Genomic DNA, 20,030 nt, shown 5'->3' with positions numbered 1-20,030 from the left:
GAAGTTAAGTTCCAGAGGAGCTAGCCTAGACTATCCTTCTAGGTAAAGTATCTTCAACCTACCTGCACCTGTTTTGGTTAAGGAGCTTCTGGGTTCTAAATCGCCATAGGTCTTCTATCTCTCCTACCCTCACTGCCTTCAAACTTGAAGGCTTTTGAAATGCTCTAGCAACTCCTGTCAATAGCCCTCTATGACTATAACTTGGGCGCTCTTGAGTCTCCAGCATGTAACAGTTAGAACTAACAGCAATAACTGGGAGGCTTGTATGCTGTGTGAGGTGTCAGAGAGAGGTCAGAGAAGAAAATGAATAGAGATGAAGTGTTCAGAGGAGAATCATTACTTCAGACCAAATGCCTAAAAGGAGATAAAGTGACAGGTAGATTAAGTGGCATATCAACAGGACACACACACAAAATGAGCCCCACTGAGTTCAGTGAGGCTTACTCCTTCTTAAATGTATATTAGATTGCAAGGCTGAAAAATGCACTGAAAAGAAAACTAAAATGTAGAAGCAGAAGTTTAGTATGCTTGTGCCTTTAGTGGGAAATAAAAGCTTTTGTGCTATGGAGCTACAATTCAAAACAATGTCCCGGGGGCGGTGGGGGGGGGGTGTAATAGTGAACAAAATATTATATGTAACATAAATAACATAAACAAAAGCATGGTTGCTAGATAGTATATCCACTAAATCTATATTACTTTTGTTGATCTCCCCTCCCATTTTTTGATCAAAATATAAAAACCTCCAGCTTTGCTTTTGAGAAAAGGGGTTTATCTTTGCTGCCCACAACAGACTACTAAGATTGTACTTTCTTGTTTCCTAAACTTTCCATGCATATATCTTTGCAAAATAAAGACGCTAATCTGCAATTAGTGTGTGTCATCTTGCAAAGTGCTTAGTTAAGGTGAAGTGTATAATTAGACATGTGAAAGTGCATCTCACCTCCACCTACACTGAATTGGAATGTACAGCAATGAATAGGAAGTGGAAATTGCATGAGAATATTGGTAAATGGAAACTTTACAAGAGAAATAAAGTTGTTATTTCTTATTTCTATGAAACTTCCAAATATGTAAAGAGCTTCATGAGCCTGGATCTTCATTTCTCTAGCAAATCCTGTGACATAGATCACAACCAGCCAAAATTTCCATTGTTGTTGTTTGTTGTTAACTGCCTTCAAGTCGACTTTGACCTATGGTGACCCTATGAATGAGAGACCTCAGAGTCACCCTATCCTCAACCACCCTGCTCAGCTCTTGCAGCTTCATGGCTGTGGCTTCTCTAATTGCATCTATCCATCTGGAATGTGGTCTTCCTCTTTTCCTATTCCCCTCAAATTTATCAAGCACTATAGTCTTTTCTAGTGAGTCTTTTCTTCTCATAATATGGCTAAACTATGACAACCCAGGCTTTGCCTTCATTCACAAGTCAAACTTTGCTTTTTACCTGAAAGTTGCAGGGCATATAAAAGTAAGAATTATGACCAGTCAGGTTATTGAGTTATATACTTGCAAATCACATACAGAATACTGCCTGGGGAACATTTTTTTCCTGTTTTCATCTATCGTCTGCAGCTGCTGTAGTGGCCTGTCTGTAGGAGATCCTTGTGCATAGCTTAGGTTGTGATACAGGAAAATATAATTGGGACAGTGGGGATGGAGGAAATAGACAGAAATCATAGATTGTCACTACTATGAGAAGACCTTGAGACCTATGCCATTCTATATTTTCTCATACATTCCACTTCAGAAGAGCCTGCACATTTTACAGGAAGAAATGTATGTACAAGGGAAGTGTGTGTGTGTGTGTGTGTGTGTGTATGTATGTGTATATATATATATATATATATATATATATATATATATAATTCATCTCTCCCCCTCTCTTTTCTCTCTCTCTTTCTCTCTCTCTCTCTCTCTCTCTCTGTGTGTGTGTGCAAATTTCACACAGTTTTATAAAAAGCATTAAATGCTGGTTTATTTCTCATCTTGCTCCGTTAATGTGAATAGTTCTAGAGGAGCTAATCAAAATTCTTTTTGAAAAGCTTACCTGGGTGCACATGGTAAATTCATAGTCTGTGATTTGTTTGATTGTGTGATTTCAAGTTTTATGTTGTTAGAGGATTTTGTATACATATTTGTCAGGAAAATGAGCCAAGGGATCAGAAAAGGTACTTCAAAATAAAACATTTGGGTATATACAGCAAAAGGCTTACTTTCATATGATGAAATTGCAACTGACAAAATGGACTGTAGTCTGTGAAATGTTAAATCAAATAAAACTTGTTGAATTTTGAAGTGTCACAGGATTTTCCACTTTTTAAGAGAACGATATAGTATGTAGTATAGGGCTATGTCTTGAACAGAAGACATGTTTCCTCTGCCTTATCCATAATTAGCTATTCGTTTAAACATAGGGACTGTGTTTTGTTGTTCAGGGTAACATCTCAGTAACTGGCAATATCAAACCTTTTGGGGAAAATGCTATTTTGTCTGCTGAAAAATAGACAGCTAAAGTTATGTTATATTGTATTACAGCCTTTCTATCAGTCTGCAATAACTACTCCTGTTGTATTATAGTTTACAAACTGGTCATATCTGTTGATTTTCATAATTTGTTCTTGAGTTTCCTCAGTAACAGCAGGAAAGCAAGAAGAATGAAAACTTTCTCTTTAAAATGGCAGCTTGTTTGCTTGTATTTTATTGCCCTGTAATATAAGTGAAAGGTTTTGTTTTTACCAACTCTACAGGGTTCACACCTATGGATATATATATATATATATATATATATATATATATATAATTGAGAGGTTGAAGGTCACAACTGCAATTTAAACTAAAATTTGTGTTGAGCAGCCAGTAAATTAGTTGATCTGGAGGGAATATCTGAGAAAAGGCAGTGGGCGAGCTTATCATCAGTAGAATTTGCACTAAAAGCAGAAATAGCATGGAATAGCCCACTGTATCCAGATGTGGATTTATTTTTATGTAGTTCACCATGTGTGCATTATGATAATGTCTATTGAACATCTAAGCAAGGAGGTCTGTAATATGTTCCAACTTGGCAACAGTAAATGGGAGTGATTTATATAATGGGGTTGTTGCTGTTTTTATCGAGACACTTTTAACCAAACTCTGGATTGTAACATTTAAGGAATAATAAAAGCAACATAGAGCTGATGAAAATAAATGACCTTTTAAAAGGACACAAACCATGTACAGTATTCATGAGCATAGAAAAAGGATCTAAGAAGCAAAAATGGTGGACATATCCAGAAGCAATTCCTCTATTCATCCATTAGTCAATGCAGTCTGGAACTGTTTGTTAGAGAAGTGGTACTATCAATACATTTATACCTTGCCATTGGGAGGCACTTGTGCTATGCCATCTTTTGAAAATGCTCGTCTTATACATTATGTGATTTATGTGGAAGAATTCAACATACTAGGAGGATAGGCAGCTCTGTAGAATGAAAAGAAGTCAAGAAACCATTAGATTCACAATAAAAATGTAGGTTTTGGGTTTTTTTATTGTTTTTTGTTTTATTTAGTCTGGTACATTTTTATCAGATTTCTCTCTTAGGGGCATTCTTCAAAACAGAGTGCAGATAACACAATAAAACTGTTTGTTGAAGAATGTGCCTGTGGGAGAACTCTTTTCAAAACCTATTGGATTCAATAAACAGCATTTTTTCCTGTGCACCTGGAGATTTCTTTCCTTCCTTTCATTGATGTTTGACTGTCTATCATACAGGTTCACTGATGGGCCATCACATTATAGGAGCACTCACTGCTCTTCTAAACTTAAAGGCTGCCCATCCTAATTTTGATTTCCTTTATTCAGAGTTAAGATTTCAGTAGAGTTCATTTATTGGACATGAAAGAGAAAATGGAAAATGGTTGAACAATTTTTAGTTTCATTTTTTTAAAGTGAATTTTTAAATTTGTTAAAACTGTGTAGACAGAGAAAAGCAGATCAGCTGTAGATTTGCCTTTTTTTTAAAAAATGTGACAAAATTGTAGGGAAGAAAAAGTAGAAGTGTAAGGCTGAGATCCTAGACAACACTGGCAGAATGTAAATACTGCCCAGCATAGTTGATTTGCAGCCTTCTACCAGAGACCATCTCCATATATGCCTGATTCCATGCTATCCTCAGAGCCAAGGGAGAATGGAAGAAGTGCTTTATCATCTGTGTTTTCCCTCCCATACAGCCTCAACTTCAAGGACCCTTCACTACTAATTGTAAAAGAAATAGTCAACTATGTATAAAGCTGACCTATGCTGGGAGGTGCACATTTTGGGGACATTTTGCTCTAGTCTAGAATGAAGTATTGGATCCCAGGCAGTGGATCCTACACAAATGGCATGACCTCCACTACAGGTGTGCTCAGGTACACCAATGGTGGAAGTGTCATGCCATTTGTGTAGAATCCACTGCATGAGAGGTTTGATGCTATAGGATCCTAGCCCAAGGTTGGTAAAGCATTTTTAAGTAGAAGTCACCAGCAAAATATTGGATGTAATGTGTGTTCTGTCCACATTCTTTCAGAATGAAAGCCAACATTTATAAGGAAGGATGTTTGTTCATGTCAGTATTGCTGAAAATATGCTTCCCAGTATGATATTTAAATCTCATCTACAGGACTTAGACTTCAGTTGAGACTTGGGAACATACTTTGAACTCAGTAAGCCTTGCTTAAGAAAATACAAAATAATGTTCACTTTAACTGAATGGTACCAAAACATATTTCTAAACCCATCTGATGATTCATATAGCATTTGTCCAAATAAGGACCAATACAGGTCTTTGAAAATGAAGGGTTTTCTGTTAAAATACATTTTAAAAGCTGCTATAGATCTGTCACTGTGTCTTTTATTCTTTTTCTTTAAGCTTTGCAACAGTTTTGCCTTGGTACCTGCCTTAGGTTTTTGCAACATCCTGTACATTAAAATTCTTTAAAATTTACCACTTTTTCCATAAAACTGCCATTAAATCCTTCTCCCTTAAAAAAGAAATCTTACTCTCACAGAACATTAATGCTGAACCTTGTGTTGCAACAAGCCAAGACTTTAGTTCCATAATAAAAGTGAAATGTCTTTCATGTCACTGGTTGGAACCATAGCATTTCCAGTTTGTATAGTTTAGGCAAGATATATAAAAGAGATAAAAGCATTCACACTTAAAACCCTTGAGGCCTGGGGACCTTGGGTGAAACAGACTGCTACATTGACTCAGTAAAGAAGACTTCCCTCATCCTCTCAAATCTGATTTTGAACCCTGTTTCACAATTTTAGGTAGCACCTTTGGTTTAAAAAAATGATATTGAGTATCAATATAATCTTTTCTGGGATTATAGTGATTCAGCCAAGCATCAGGAATTTACTTGTAGATTCCTGGATAATTTCTGAGTAACTTTGTAGTACTTTGCAATGGTTTCTGATTATCTGGTGTGTCTTTTTATTAAATCAAAATGTTTTCAAAAAGCATTGTATAAAGAGATGGGTGAAATTACAACCAAGGATACTGATTTTTCACCAGAACCAGGTTTATTGATTTATGGTAATACAACTAGGCCTTCTCTCATAAACTTTTAACTTCTTTCATGATCTTTTGAGTTTGGTTGGTAACTTGTAAAAATTGGAAGAGTTCAGTGGGATTTATACTGGATAAACAAATCATGGAGTGTGGCAATGGAATAGGATGCACCAACTAACTGTACAAGTGTTAGGAAAAAACAGTGACCTCTCTTTATTTTCATGTGTCAATTAAAACAGGGGGGAAGAGTGTTCCTCCAGCTACTTAGATAGCTGAATGGAGTAATGTATTGTCGCATGACACCTTTGTACACTTCTCTTTAATACAACTTTGTGGCTGATTTTGATCTTCAGATGAGTTGGATGATTCCACCCACCCCCACCCCCTTTTATTTTTCATGGTAATACAGACTGAGTCTCCCTTATCTGGAATTCCAAAATCCAAAATATTCCAAAATTCAAAATTGCCCACATGGGTGACTAAGATATAACAACTTTGCTTTCTGATGGTTCATTGTTTCATGTGCGCAATTATTTGTTTAAAATTATGTATAAAATTACCTTCAGACCATGTTTATAACCCCTTTGCACTCCTTTTCAACTTGGATTTCTCAATCTAAAAACATAATCCTGAGACGAACCTATTTTCATTCTTAGCATGTATTCACTGAAGCACTGTTTTGTCCCTGCCTTTCGCTAGTACACTTGGGATTCTGGGATTTTGCTGTGAATTATACAACTAATTGTGTTTTTTTTAAAAAAAAAATAACTTCCCAATAGTTTATTCTTAATGTACAATCAATCTCTTTTAAAATGACTATTTTCATGCACAATGTTCTTTGACATATATTGCTGAAGAGAATCCCCTTCCCCAATATATTTCCCAATACCATTTTGGTACATAACATATATGTTCCTTCATAGTAGTGATTTACACACAGACATTGTCCTGCCCCCTGCTGGCAAATTATAAGAAGCTTTATAGGGCTTCAGAACTGGAATTTTAGAAGAAAAGCATAAACCACAGTAGGATTTACAGTTAACTATTAACTAATTATCACTAAGAGTCAAACCATTTCAAGAAATCAGCAACAAGCAAAGTTCCACCCGTAGAAGAGTGGAAATAACTTTACTTGGAGCCAAAAAACTATTTTTCAATGTGAAAATATGCCATCTTAAAATATGGAATGTCTAGTCATAATCAGAATAGCAGATCAATCACATCCATTTATACTCAGAAGTAAATCCTACTGTGGTTTATGCTCACATATGTCTCCATAGTATAGCAGCCTTGGATGATGAAAAAGAAAATCTGAAATAAGATTAATTTCTACTGCTAGAGTAGGAAGGAGAGTTGTCTAAATAGCTTGTCTATATTTCTCTCTGAAGCCCATATTCTAGTTTTCCAGAGGATCTATGATGTTGTGAAGGTATTTTAGAATCATATATTGGATTTATTATGGTTGGTGGGTGTGTTTGTGTGTGAAGGGATTACATTTAGGGTTTTCAGATCTAAATCCAGTTGCTAGCCTAACTACCATGGTACAACCATTGGCATGAAAAAGACAAGCCAAATAGAGTGGCTTCTGGCTGCTTCGAGGATGTGGTGTGCAGTCGATGTATGCCCCTGATGCATGTGGAAGCTGCTCTGAGGCCGCCTAAGGCAGCCCGAAACCAGCCTGAAAATGAGCGGCAAAAAGCCACGCTTTGCCGCCAGTCCATTTGGGACTGTGGCAGCAGATGACTTCAGGCTGACCGCTCCAAGCTGCCCATCTGCTTTGCCCCTTTGAAACTACTGGCATTTCCATAAATGTTGACCTGGCACTCTGCAATTGTGTCAGTGGCTCTGCTCTCGTTGGGACTAGCAAATGGATTTAGGCCAAGGGTGGCCCTCTACATGTTGTTGAACTTAATTTCTTACTGTTTGCTAACCTGGTTTATGACATACAAATTGACAACATCTGAGGAGCTGAATGAATTCCAGCCATGATATAGGTTGCAATCCTATACCACTTGGATTAATTCCCAACAGGTCTGATTGAGCTTTATTTCTGAGTCGACATATTGTTACTCAGTTTTATATGAATTTGCTTATGGATTAAGGAAAAATAATAGATTTTTTAAAAAATAACATAATAACAAAATTTGTGTATCCAAATAAATGAGCAGAAAGCAGAAAGCTTAACAATTTCACTTTGCATTATATCCTAGTTGTTTTCCCCCAATAATCAGTCCAAGCATTCTACTTGCATTTTTTCTGACTCACACACACATTGACAACATCTGAGGAGCTGATTGAATCTCAGCCATGGATTAATTCTATTCAAAATTAGAGAAGACCTATTGAGTCAATTGGATTATTGATATACAATTCTGCTTGATTCAGTGGGTCAACCCTTGTTGGAATTTGCAGTTGGATTCAGGCAATGCACTATATCACCAGAGCTTGAAAATGTTTATTTTTGAGACTACATCTGCCATTATTTCTTAGCCAGCATGATCGCTGGCCATGTTGGCTGGGGGGTGGGAAGATTCTGGGAGCTACAGATAAAAAAGTAACTTTTCAAAAGTCATTAAGTGACTTCCGTGCCCAGTCGTTCATTAGAAAATGAATTTCAATTTAGGCTGTCTTTTTGCCATTTCACAAGCATATTCATGATACAGTGTGTGTGTGTGTGTGTGTGTGTGAGAGAGAGAGAGAGAGAGAGAGAGAGAGATAACTATAAGTTGACTTCATGTATAAGTTGAGGGCAGGTTTTGGGGTCAGAATTATGGATTTTGATATGAACCATGGATAAGCCAAGGGTAAAATTTAGGGGCATCTAACAAAGGATGTAAAGGTCAAAGCAAAGAAAAATAATGCCAAAGAACTTACAAAATTCCACCAGGTATAATTGTTTCTGCTCATACTAAAGGCTGGAGAGAAGAAAAAAATAGAGGGGGTTCAAGTGATTCCAGAGCAGATGACACTTTTGCCTTTCACCAGGAGCTGGTTTGTATTTAAATGAGAGTTAAAGTACAATACTGTACCTATATTGACCCATGGATAAACTGACTCAGATTTTTGGGGTCAATTTTTTGACCTAAATTTCAAGACTTACACATAAGTATATAGAGTATATTTTGGGCCTGAACAGACAGGCCAAAATAAAGCTGCTTCAAGTCACTTTGGAGGTATACTGTTTAAATGCTGCATGCGTCGTAAGAGGCTGAAACCCGCACCAAAGCCACGCTCCAGTCCTAAGGACCAGAGTGCAGCTTTGGCACAGTTTCTGGCCTCTTAAGATGCTTGTGTCATTTAAACAGTTTACCTCCAAAGTGACCTGAAGGAGCTTTATTTTGGCGTGTGTGTTTGGGCCCATAATCATACAGTTTACTTTGCTCATATTGTAATGTTATTACATGCATTCTGATTTAATGCCTGTATTTTTAAAATTAATTTCAAAATAGAATAAACACCTATGAGGAAATGTAATGAAGATAATAAATAATAACAGCAGCATCACTAGTATATTGCAGAGGAAGATTCTGACCTGAAAAAAAAAAAAAAACTGAAGCGAAAATAAAATCAGTTATGCTTCTTCCATCTTTGCTCTGCTGTGACTCATGACTTTCCCAGCTGATTTAAAGGCGGGTTATACATCGCCACTTCCGACGCACTCCGTGCGTGCTAGGGTTACGAAGGGGCGTCCTAGGGTTAGGAAGAGTTGCCCCTTCCTAACCCGCTCCGGCCCCAACACACGCAGAGTGTGTCGTAAATGGTGGCGCCCATCCACATGGGCGCCACCATTTTGACGTCTTGGACGCTGTGCGTCCAGACATGTCGCGGTGGAAGTGACGCCGCGAGGGCACGCTCTGCCCCTCGTGGCACCACTTCCGCATTTTGAAAAGGAGCGCCATTTCAGAGCTCCTTTTTCGCTGTGGAGGGAAGCCTCGCGGTCTGGCTGCTGGGGCTTCCCTCCGCAGCGAATGGCAGTGGCGGGAAAACGGCCCCTAGAGGGCCATCTGTAACCCGCCTATGTCTTTAAAAATGAAGCAAAGTAGTATTTAACCCCATGTAACATGTAACTTGATCCTGAAAGTGAAATTGTATATGTTACTTTTTTAACAAAGTAAGAAACAGTACTTTTTACACTAAAAAGTATAGAAATAGTAACTATAATTTCCTCCTGGCACTGATTTTTATAATGTAACTGAAAACATCTGGGTGATTTCCCTGCTCATTTGGCCTCATTAGGAGCATCCAGACATGTACTGGTCTTTATTTCATTACCCAGGATTATGGATTGTTCATGCAGTAAGTAGGATAAATTCATTCTATAGCCCAGGGGACTTGTACAGAAATGTTTCAGATCTACAAGAAAACCTGAGAAAGCATGTGAAAATATAGATCACATTTCATTTTTTTAAAAGTATATATTTTATAAAATTAGTATTAATGACAGCAAGATATATTTGCCCTGTTCTTTCTGCTAAGAGGGCTTCATAGGTGGAAGAAGGTTTCCTACCTGTCGATCCTCCTGTTGGTTGAAGGCTGTGCATGCCAGATCTCTTAACAGAACATCCTTTAATGGGCTGGGTATAAGCGACCATCTGTGGGCGGCTGTTACAATATTAGCCCAGCTCCACCAGGTCTGGCCCAGAGAATGAAGAAGGGCATTCCCTCCAGTCCTTCTGCCATCATCATGACCTCAGAAGGAGAAAAGAATTGCTGGACTTTATCCCCTTTCCCACTGCCATTCCCTTCTCTTTTTGTGTCATGTCTATTTAGGTTGTAAGCCTGAGGGCAGGAAAATGTCTAATTAAAAATTTGTAAGCCAATTTGTAAGACTTCATAGCTGAAGAGAGGGGTATAAATACTCCACATAAATAAAAAAATAAAGATTTGATCACTGATTTTCCATCTGACTAGCATTTCCTTTTAACCCTACTGATATTTCTTTCTTCAAAGAAACTTTGTCATAAACAACTGTAGAGTTCTTGGATCCCTGTTAGGAATCAGAGAGTAGTCCAAAATGTTATATTATTCAATGAGAGAAAATGGATAAATTTATATAATTTTGGAGAATTCATTACATTCATTTTCTCTGTGGGCAAAAAGAGGAGCACAGCACAATTAAATAAATTCAATATATTGACTAGCAAAACTATATCAATTGAGACATGAACATACTATGAAGAAAATTATAGGGTCCATTTTTGAAATGTTTATGTGTCACTGTAAAAGATGTTTATGTGTCACTGAAAACCTATCTCTTCCAGCAAGCATACCAACCTGACCCTCTGTAGAGGAAATCGCCCCAAATATATATCTTCCTCAAGATGTTCTCGTTTTTAAATTTTATTGTGATTTGTGTGTTTTTAAGAGATGTGTTATTATATGAGCTGATTTTATCTAATTGTAATTATGATGTATTGTGAATTGATACTGGCTGTAATCCCACCTCGATCCGTAGGGAGAGGCGGGAAAATATAAATAAAAATTTTATTATTATTATTATTAAAGGAAGCTAAAAATATCAGAATTTTGGACAATAACATGATTGTTTCATAAAAGTAATATTTTCCCTCACATTCTAGAAAATATATTAATGTGAACCAGGATATGTAGCTATAGGCCATAGCAGATGGGCATGGCCCGAGTCTGCTCCGGTCGCAAGTGGGTGAAATCCAAACAGACCGCATGGCTTGCTCCCAAGGTGGGCTGTGAATGCAGGAACTGACCAGCACCACTAGGAGTTGGGTTACCCAGGCTCCTTTTTGCTCCAGTCTTACTGCAGCTTCAGTGTGGCATCGGGATGCTTTGGAGGCTTGTATAATCTAAACTCTATACCTTCAAAGCATCTGGAAGCTTCTTCATTTTGACGGTCGGTTTCACCCCTCTCTTAGTAAACCAGGATATTTAGCTATCTGGTCAAGTAGTGTTCTATTTAGTTGGCCAGTGTCTTAAGCAGAAGTCTCCCCCTTGGCTTTTTATCTACGTTTCTTTTAATGAGAGAGAGTAAAGAATGAACCTTATGCTCTCTTGGTGCAAACAATGTACCACCAAGCTACAGCATGTTCTCTAAAGAAGCAAGGAAACACTGGCTTCATTCAATTTAATTTTTTTCTAGATCATGTTATGATGATTTTGGGGGGGAAATAGCACTGTTAGGATGCTTCTAGGCACAGGACTCTGCTAAAATAAAAAATGTTCTGTCTTTTTGTTCTTAATAAGTTTTCTATTATAAGTAAAAAGACAGAAGAAAAAGTTTAAAAAACTGAGGAGACTTACAAATAAATTGAAATTTTTCTGGATATCCTGAAAAATTTTGTGAATGAGGCAGGACAATTGCACCATAAGAACCTTGTCCAGCTGATCCAGTTACAGGGCTGGAGGGAGAGGGAAGTGGACAAGTGCATCAGCTCAGCTTTTACCCCCCCCCCCTTTTGCAATTTCCCCACACATTCATGGGGGTCCTTCACCCCTAACCTCCATGAATGTGGAGGGACAGCTGTATACCATAAATAAATAAATATATAATTGTTGATTTCTTTTCATTTTTATTTTTGCATATTATGTTCTTTAAAAATTCACATCCTCATCTTGAAGTTGTTACACTGAAACTTTACAATCTGACTTACTTTGTCCCTAAAATTCTGCAAGTTTGAGTTCAAGAGGTTATTATTTAAAGATGTGAAACATCTAAGATTTTTTTTACCTTTTTACCTCTTTTAAATAGATAAAAGAACCTGCACAGCAAAGATTCCAAATCTAGACTGATTCAGCCATCATTTGAACTTTCCTTGTGATGCGAATACAGTATTGATGCCATTCATATAAGGTATTTATTTGTTTCCTTGTATTTTTGTTTATGGTATTTCTATACTACCTCCCAGCACACAAACGTCATTTTTTAAAAATCATCCTCATATATGTAATACTCAATATTTTAAAAAATGAATGGTGATATTTTGCTGTTGTTTGAAGCAATAAAAGGATGTCCTTTTGTGACACATAAGCTTTCTTTTGTCATATATGATAGCATTGTCATTTTTCATGTGTATCTTTGTATCCAGTAATAAAATATTACTGCTCAGTTTTCCCACTTCTTAATAAAGGGGTTCTGTGAATGTGTTTTAACTAAATATGTCTTTATGTGTGAGATTTTTGGGTTGACTTGTAATATGCAGTGCTAAACAGTCTGAAATGTAAAACTATCAAAATTAAAACTTAAAACACAATAATTATTATTTTACACAGTTACCAATATCTATATAGATAGATGGATATCAAAATTGGTATATAGTAGTATCAGGTTTGTCTATCCTGTTTTATAATTAATTTGTGCATGTAATAACCTACTTGCTCAGAAGCCTTGCACAGGCTTGTATTGTGGTCAATGAGTGCTTCCATTCAGTTCGAGACAAGTGGAAATGCTGCACAGGTTCAGACACTCAAAATACAATCCAGATTCCTCCCTTAACTGCATTCATATACACTCGTCCCTCCACATTCTCTGAGGTTAGGGGCACAGGACCCCCGTGAATGTGGAAAAACCACAAATAACAAAAACACTATGTTTTTACTTGAAAGAACACCTCTCTAGTAATCTCTAGGTCCTCCAGTGCAACTCTGTGGTCAACATCTGCCAGACATTGACCATAGAATTTTACTAGAGGAACTACAAATGTGTTCTCTCTAGGAACCTTTAGGTCCTTCAGTGAAACTTTTGGTTAAAGTTGACCATAGAATTGTGCTGGAGAACCTAGATGTTTCTAGATAGAACATAGTAATAAAATTTGTGAATAATCAAATCCGCAAAAGTCAAAGCTGCAAATGTAGAGGGACGAGAGTGTACAGAAGGGAAGAACAATGTGTGGCTCTAGAAATGCTGGATTGCAACTCATATCAGGGAATTAAGCTCCAATAATATCTTGAAGAGCTATACCCCACTCTTAACATAGAGCACACAGTCTAAGGCAGTGGTTCTTAAAAATTTTTGTTTCAGATGTTTTAGATTTCAGCTCTCACAGTTTCTGGGGCTTCTGGGAGTAATGTCCAAAACATTTAGAGGCCCAAAGACAGTGATCTAAGACAGTGCTTCTCACTCTTTGGCCCGCCTCATGTTTTTGATTTCAAACCTCCAGTTCTCTTACCATTGGCCATGCTGGCTGTGGCTTCCTGAAGTCAGACTCAAAAACATCTAGAGGACAGTCTGAGAACTACTGATCTGAGATATCCATAGATCCATTTGCTAAAATATTCTGGTAATAATTGTTGGGAGCACAAAATAATTTTTGAGAGCACAGAATATTATGTTGCAGCTGTATTTATGTATTCCTTGGGGAATATGAAACATTTGCAATTTAAATGAGTTCAAATCACATGGAGGAGTCTTTAATATCTGAAAAGATGGTATGGAGTTTTTATATTGCTGGTTAATACAAAAATAATCTCTTCCAGATTAGTATGACTGATATGAATGGAAATACTGTTATTTTGGGAGGCAGTGGTTACAGTGCACTCAAGTTAGCACTAATTCTAAATGACAGTCTTTTAATTCAGGTTCTTACCTCTTTAAATATTCAGAAACATGAAATGAATTCCATAATGCTGACATTTTATATTATTAATAATGATTATATTAATGCAAGTTAATTATGTCCAGATCCTCAGAATCATGTTTAACTAATTGAATCTTATTCTCTGGAGTGATTCAACTGATTATAGACAACTAGTGATTAGATTGTTTAAAAGAGAGAGAGAGAGAGAGAGAGAGAGAGAGAGAGTTGTAATTGACATGTATTTGGGTAGGTAATGGTTACTACAATGCTAGTACAGTGACCTCCATGCTGAATTACATGTGCTTAATGTTCAGTTCAGTAGACACCAGTGGTTGTTTACAGTATATATGTTAAGATTATGGTTCCCACATGCAATATATAATTCAATGTTTTCATTAATGTAAATTCCTTCTATGGAAAACAATTATTTTTGTTGTCAATAAACAATAATTGATTCATTTTTGTGCATGTGCAGACCAATAAACCTTGCACATAAGTACAATGTACAGTTATGTACAGTATTGTAGTCTGTTGAATTTGTATGTCTCTTTAATTGTTCCCTTTAAAATAAAATATTTTATATCTAGAAAGAAATAGCCTACAATTTGAATAGCATTCAATGTGATTTTTTATGACTAACCCTACATCACCTCGAAAAAGAAAGCGCTGGTGTTTGCCATTTCAGGGGGAAAAATTCCAAATGAAAAGTTTTTTTCATAGGACAAATGTTACCCCACTCAGTCCTTTATTTAAAACACAAAAAAATCACCCATCTCCACAAGGCAGTGCATTCATAATAATAGCTGCTTTATCATGCTATTGACAAGATAAATTATTCCAGTAGCCCATGTTTGATGGGAGAGAACATATAATAAGTGGGAAGATAATTAATGAAGGAACATACTTTCAGTTAATCCATATTTCTTAATAGTCATAAATGAGAAAGTGAAACTACTTTTTGTCTAGAATTATATTAAACAAACTCATAATTTGTATTCTTCAGATATTTTCATTTTGTCTCATTAGTTTTCTCTAGATTATTGCCATAGGTTGTCTCTTGATTAGAAATCAACTTTATGTCACTACCTCCCACTACTAGGGAAGTAATTTTGCTTGGAGCAGAGGACTTGCATCAGGAGCACATAGAACTTGGCTGAGGAACATGTAGCCCTCTAAATGCTACTTGATTACAAATACCATCATTCCTGACTTCTGGCTATGCTGGCTAGGTTGATAGGCCATACAAGAAACTGGAGACATGTCTGAAAAGATTGTGGAGTTTTAAAGTTTAAAAAACCTTCTATTCATTTTGACCTGTACATGTTCCCAACTTGCTCCTCAGGGACCATTTAGAATAAAAAATTCAAAAAAGTTCAAAAATTTCTCAAACTGTTTACTAGACAAGTGAAAAAACAGTAACTGATTTTTGAGCTTCTTGAGACAATTTATTCTAGGGATTCCATTGAATGCTCCCTGTTTCTACTTCTTTAAGTTAACACACTAGCCACCTCTGGATGGCTACAATTCCTTTTCTGAATAACAACAGTGATCTTTAGTAGTGAATCAGACCTAAAGAATACTCACATTTTTCCTCATTTTTGTCTAATGAACACCTTTTTCAAGGGAGCATTTTTGACAGTGCATTAAGAAGGAAGTAAAGAATTAAATTCACTTTCCTGACCTATAATCCTGATAATAATCAGTCCCTTCTCCTAATTCCCTTGTTAATATGTATTTTAATATTATGTCAAGTTTTGGCACCCACTGCTGGCTGGACAGTTGCAAAGTTTCTTTGCTCACAGCAAGCAGTGAGAACCCACATGTAGTAAACCTCTGTACCTCAGAAATTGTGTCCCATTATGTTCCTCCCTTAAGAGAATAAGATTTATTAATTAGTGTTTTGTAGAATCGAGACATAAATGTCTATAAGTTATGAAATGAGTGCCAGTCATATTTTTGTAAAAAAATCTTGCCTATCTAATCTGAGCCTATCACCATCATCATTCAAGTTACTAACAAAGAATACAATATATAATTCGGAAAGAACATACACATTTGAAAGTCAGACATAAGTCAAACCTTGGAATATCCTTTGTATTGTTTCATACCCATTACAAAATTTTCTACTTGTTTTCTAAATATTTGAATAAAGGTTACTATTTTCTTTTCTCTTTAAGTAAAGGCTAATATTTTATTTTTCTCAGTATTCCCACCTGCTGAAAATAAACAAGGTGTGACATCATGGAGATAATGAGTACTAAACTTTTATTTTATTTTATTTTTGCCATCAACAATGCTCTTTTTAACTTCTGGGACATATTTTAGGAATATTGCAAAGGGCTCAATAATCCACAAGTGTTTCTATTTGGTTCTTTGCTTATTTATATGCATACTGGTGGAAAGGAGAAGCCAGGCATAGTCAGACACGAATTCTAGACTTTAGGAAAGCTGATTTTTAGTAAACTTAAAGAAATACTGGGGGTGATCCCATGGTCAGCAATACTAAAAGAGAAGGGAGTTCAAGACGGATGGGAGTTTCTTAAAAGGGAGATACTGAAGGCACAATTTCAAACAGTTCCAGTGAGGAAGAAAAATGGGAGGTGTCTCAACAAACCAGGATGTATGACTAAGGAACTTTCAACTGAGCTAACTTTTAAACTGAGCATATATAAGAAATGAAAAAACGGGGAAATCACCAAAGAGGAATTCAAACAAATAGCAAGCACATGTAGGGGTAAAGTCAGAAAAACTAAAGTGCAGAATGAACTCAGGCTTGCCAGAGAGGTTAAAAACAACAAAAAAGGCTTTTTTGGATATGACCGCAGCAAAAGGAAGAAGAAGGAAATGGTAGACCCACTGCATGCAGAAGATGACAAAATGCTAACAGAAGACAGAGAAAAGGCAGAATTACTCAACACCTTTTTTGCTTCAGTCTTCTCAGAAAAGGCAAAGGGTGATCAATCTGAGGATAATGGAACAGAGAACAGAATAGGGAAATTTCAGCACAGAATAAGTAAAGAGATATTACAGGAATATCTGTTTAACCTAAACGGATATAAGTCTCCAGGACCAGATGAACTACATCCAAGGGTATTAAAAGAACTGGCAAATATAATATCAGAGCCATTGACAATAATCTTTGAGAACTCCTGGAGAACAAGAGAAGTCCCAGCAGACTGGAGGAGGGCAAACGTTGTTCCCATCTTCAAAAAGGGGAAAAGAGGATCCAAGCAATTATCGTCCAGTTAGTCTGACATCAATACCAGGAAAGATTCTAGAGGAGATCATTAAACAGAGTCTGTGAACATTTAGAAAGCAATGTCATAATCACAAAAAGTCAACACAGGTTAGTTTAGAATGGAGAAGAGAAGGTTAAGAGGTGATATGATAGCCTTGTTTAAATATTTGAAGGGATGTCATGTTGAGGAAATATTTGAAGGGATGTCATGTTGAGGAGGGAGCAAGCTTGTTTTCCGCTGCTCCAGAGACCATAATGCGGAACAATGGATGCAAACTGCAGGAAAAGAGATTCCACCTCAACATTAGGAGGAACTTCCTGACAGTAAGGGCTGTTCAACAGTGGAACAAACTCCATCAGAGTGTGATGGAGTCTCCTTCTTTGGAGGTCTTTAAGCAGAGGTTGGATGGCCATCTGTCGGGGATGCTTTGATTTAGATTTCCTGCATGGCAGGGGGTTGGACTGGATGACCCTAGCAGTCTCTTCCAACTCTATGATTCTATGAAATGTTTAGAGAGCTGAACATGAAGTTCCCTTATGAAAGCATGAAATAATGCATGCATACCTAATTGTGTTTCAGATTCTCAAGCAATGTATTACTAAGCAAATTATCAGCATATACCCCTAAGCTATAAGAAGGTGGGGTTTGAAAGAAACATCACAGTCAAAACAGGAGGCTAGAAGTATTTCAGAAAGATGACACAGTCACAGAGATGTACTGAAAAAGAGATAATTTTATTCTGAGTAGATAATTACAGGGTCAGGGATGAAAAGCTAATTTCTGTTCCACTTCAGTGATACACATGTTCATTGGAAAGCAGTTCATCCTATTTCTGAATTAATTTGTGATTTTAAAAGAAAACCTAAATGAAATTTACTTTATCCTAAAATAGAAATTTTCTTCATGGTTTTGTAATGATTTTGAACATGAATTTCATTAAACATTTCAGTGAAAATCCAAAGGATAATTGTCCTGATCTTTCCATCAGAAATAATAGTTGGGATCATTATTTGTTTTGGGGGTTGTTGGTTTTTTTGAAGGAGGGTATTCCACAAGCATCCTCGTGTAGGACTGCACTGTAAACTAGCGGTATGAATCTCCAGATATTTTATTCTTGCATTCAGGAGAGGTGATCCTACAGATTTTGAGGTAATTCACAGAACAATGTATCACTATCTATATTCATTCTAGAAAGGTAGGGCAATTTCTATTTCTCTGGAAAAATAATTGTCTCAAATTTTCTCCATGGGGTATGAAAGCTAATTTCTTCTCATCCCCCTCCCAGCATTTTAGACATGTCAGAGGCATATATGTATGTATGTATGTATATAAATATGAAGTAAAACTGTAGAAAGAGGGCAGAAACATGGCAGGATTGGCCCACACTCCTAGATGATGTTGGGGGCATTATGGAAGTCTTTTAAAAAAGAAAATCAGGGTAGTGGGGGCATCCCTCAAAGGTACCTGAACGGCTAATGACTATTGCTGATCCCTTCTTTAATTTTATTTTTTCATTTCCCCCCTTGCCTGTAGATTTAATAAAGAATTTTAAAATTGAGGCAGCTGGCACACTGCAGTATTAATGGAATTTGATACCGGTTTAACTGTCATGGCTCCATCCTATGTAAAGCTAGGATTTGCAATTTATTGTGGCACCAAAGCTCTGTGACAGAGGCTAAAAATCTCACAAAACTACAAAATCCAGAATTCCGTAACATTGAGCTATGACAGTTAAAGCAATATCAAACTGCATTAATTCTACAGTGTAGATGCAACCTGAGTCTGCAAACCCATGCACACATAAACAACTAGGAAGAGCGTGTGAGGGAACAGCCAGTCCTTAAATAGGCTCACTCGCCCCCTGCCCTACACACGACGCCACTTTGCCCTGTGTGCCACATGCACAGCATGTTGGTTTCCATCACTGAAACCAGTAACAAGCCCTCTTGCCTGTAGCGGCAGCCCCCATGCAGCTTGGGGACTCAGTTCTACTTGCTTCTTAGCATACATGCATAGCATTGCACTGATACTAGACCAGTACAAAGCCATCTTTTTCTTTTTATTAAATATGGACAAATATGGAGTAGTTGATAATGATAGACACCATATCTTTAGAAAGAAGACATGGCCACACTGATAATTCATGACTATTTACAAGATGTCACAATGGAAACAAATTGTATCCAATGTTGTATCATTGAATCATGTGATATTAAGTCTTCATGTGTGTGTTTTAAAGTGCAAATTCTTATCTGTGTGAGACATAAAATATCCCTATAAGATGTCCAAAAGTTGCAATACTTTCCTCAATTTAATTATCTAGCACTTTCCAGCTACAGCCTGTCTGCTATTGACATGGGAAATTTCATTTTGTTCAAATATCTTTTGTATGTGTCTCCTTGATATTGATAACAGTGGCTTGTGCTGGTGCTTATCTCTCTTTTTTTAATTCTGAAAATGTAATAAAGCAAGAAAATACAAAGTAACAGCTACATACAGTGGTTTGTCTGGCAGCCTTCAAAGCATTGCATCAAAATCAAACTAATATGTGGGGAGGGGGGGAATATAAAATGTTCCTTGTAGCTTAGGGTTTTTTTAATGCTCAGATATCTCAAGGCAACGCAGATCAGAAGGCACTGTTTGAGCATTCCAACAAAACAAATCATTGTCCAAACACGAAGGAAATGAAAATGGTTCCCATGGGATTT

General features: G+C 36.8%; 1 protein-coding gene across 5 annotated transcripts in view; it reads left to right on the top strand.

Annotated features, from left to right (window-relative positions):
• Nucleotides 1-20,030, top strand: part of LOC149312150 (synaptotagmin-1) — a 419,893-nt gene that overhangs the window by 78,505 nt on the left and 321,358 nt on the right. For 4 of the 5 annotated variants that reach the window (XM_089524048.1, XM_089524049.1, XM_089524046.1 and 1 more), the window contains exon 2: nt 12,259-12,360. The exons of the other annotated variant lie outside the window; for it this stretch is intronic. The gene's annotated coding sequence lies outside the window, so the exon portion shown is untranslated. The remainder of the gene's footprint in view (nt 1-12,258; nt 12,361-20,030) is intronic. 5 annotated transcript variants of the gene reach the window in all.

The sequence above is a fragment of the Sceloporus occidentalis genome, unplaced genomic scaffold (genome assembly GCF_023333645.1).
Source record: "Sceloporus occidentalis isolate IW3139 unplaced genomic scaffold, rSceOcc1.0.p SCAF_5, whole genome shotgun sequence".
In the NCBI taxonomy this organism is placed as follows: domain Eukaryota; kingdom Metazoa; phylum Chordata; class Lepidosauria; order Squamata; family Phrynosomatidae; genus Sceloporus; species Sceloporus occidentalis.
Note: the sequence above shows the minus strand (reverse complement) of the source record. Positions and strands in the feature narration are given on the sequence as shown.